This window comes from Branchiostoma floridae, chromosome 3 (genome assembly GCF_000003815.2).
Source record: "Branchiostoma floridae strain S238N-H82 chromosome 3, Bfl_VNyyK, whole genome shotgun sequence".
NCBI classification, from domain to species: domain Eukaryota; kingdom Metazoa; phylum Chordata; class Leptocardii; order Amphioxiformes; family Branchiostomatidae; genus Branchiostoma; species Branchiostoma floridae.
In genome coordinates this window covers 23,625,428-23,627,305 of record NC_049981.1, presented here as the reverse complement: position 1 = coordinate 23,627,305, position 1,878 = coordinate 23,625,428, and positions in this window count along the sequence as shown.

Sequence of the window (1,878 nt, the reverse complement as noted above, 5' to 3'; positions counted from 1 at the left end):
GCTAGAGATCGAGAGGTCATGATCACAGTTGGATTCCTGCCATTCCCGCCCAGACGTCGTGCACGTATCACCTCACCTCACCTAGTGCGTCTCTCTACCCAGGTGCAAAAACTGATACCTGACTGGTGGGGAAGTAAAAGGCGGTGAAAGGAAAGGGATGGGTTCACTCTTCCAATACCGTGCCCGAGATGGCAACCCCATGCCACTACGGCCCCAAACAGGGTTAGGGAGTTACCCTTTCCAGGTTAACGCAACTGTGCAACATGCATGTCATACCATCATAATGTAATTAAAACTTGGTCATTTATTCGGCCATTGATCATCGAATGACGGAATAGCAGACACGAGCCTGTAATTTCCCGCCACTTTGGTCCAGCAGGCCGGGTCACCCCTACTCTACTTGATGGGTGTGTTGGGGTCTCTGATGGGTGTGTTGGGGTCTCTGATGGGTGTATTGGGGTCTCTGACAACTTGCACTGGTTTGACCCCTGAGGCTTCGCCATACACTGGATCGAAGGCTAAATGATTTTTCTTCTGATCTGTTCACCGACAGAGAAACTCTGAAGTCTTGTTGATAACTCAAATCGCCACTACACAGTAGTAATAGAAACCTGGCCAGATGGTTAAGTACGATGCAGTAAAGATTTGTGGGGGTGACGAAACTGTTTCCAATATGTCCTTGTCTGGGACGACCGTAAACTATATACGACCGGGTAGCTTCAGACAGCTTATTTTACAGTCAGTTGGTATAAAGTGTGGTATCTCATATTTCATCGATTGCCGCGTTCGATTTTACCTCTATTATATGGCATTCAATTTAGCTCGCATATTTTATTGATGATGCTGTAGATTGTTTGTGACACTTCACGAAGTGTTCTGTGTTATTGCTTCGACTTTTAATACACAATATAGAGCCGTCCTATATATCCAAATTGTTTGGATGCATTAAAGGATAGAAACTACGACAAATCATGGATACGTAAATGATAAGCAACCTTCGTGTGTTACATCATCTTGCGTCTGATCATACACCTAGAATTCCAGAATTACAAATGTGTCTCCGTTTAACGGATGTGTTACCATGATTCCATACTCATACAAATTATACTGATTTTCGGTTGAAGGGAAGTGCGTCTTCTAGCGCTTCACTGTATTATTGCAAATTTGCAATTCATTACCTTAAACAAGTCGTAAGCTAGGATATTTCTTTACATCAATAAGAGTATGGTAATGCACTTAACCGTGATTCATGGTGGATATCATTTCAAGTTTTTGTGAGCGAATCCTAGAAGGCAATTTATAAGCTTGAATTTTTTTCCTTAAACTTAAACCCATTCATATCTACTTGTACATAATTGTTCTCCTGTCTAATTTCATCACCTTAAGTACTAGTACCTCGTTTCATGTATTTAAGTCACATTAAAAAATAAGATGCATGTACTCAGTTTATCTCTAATCAATAATGTACAGGAAACTTGTATTTGTAAATGGTTTGTCTCGGATCACGGACAATTTTGCAAGCGTCTTGCAATATCGCATAATTCAACAGAGGGCGCTTTGGCACCAACTACCGGTTTCATACAAATGTTTAAAGTCAAAGGCGTTCTATATGATATAGTTGGGCGTATGTGTTTGCTACACATTGATGCACACAGCTCTTTTCTGTACCACCACCCCCCACCCCACCCCCAATAGATTATCAAACCCACCCTTTTCCATGCCCGTTTTGATATACATGACATCTTCAGGCACCCAGTGCACATTCATTACTTCTAGTCTAGGCAGTAAATTTAGGATATACGATTATGAATCTATGGTGTTGTTTCTTTCTCTCATGAAGTAGAGATACGTAACCAGTAGACTAAGTTAAACGTTACA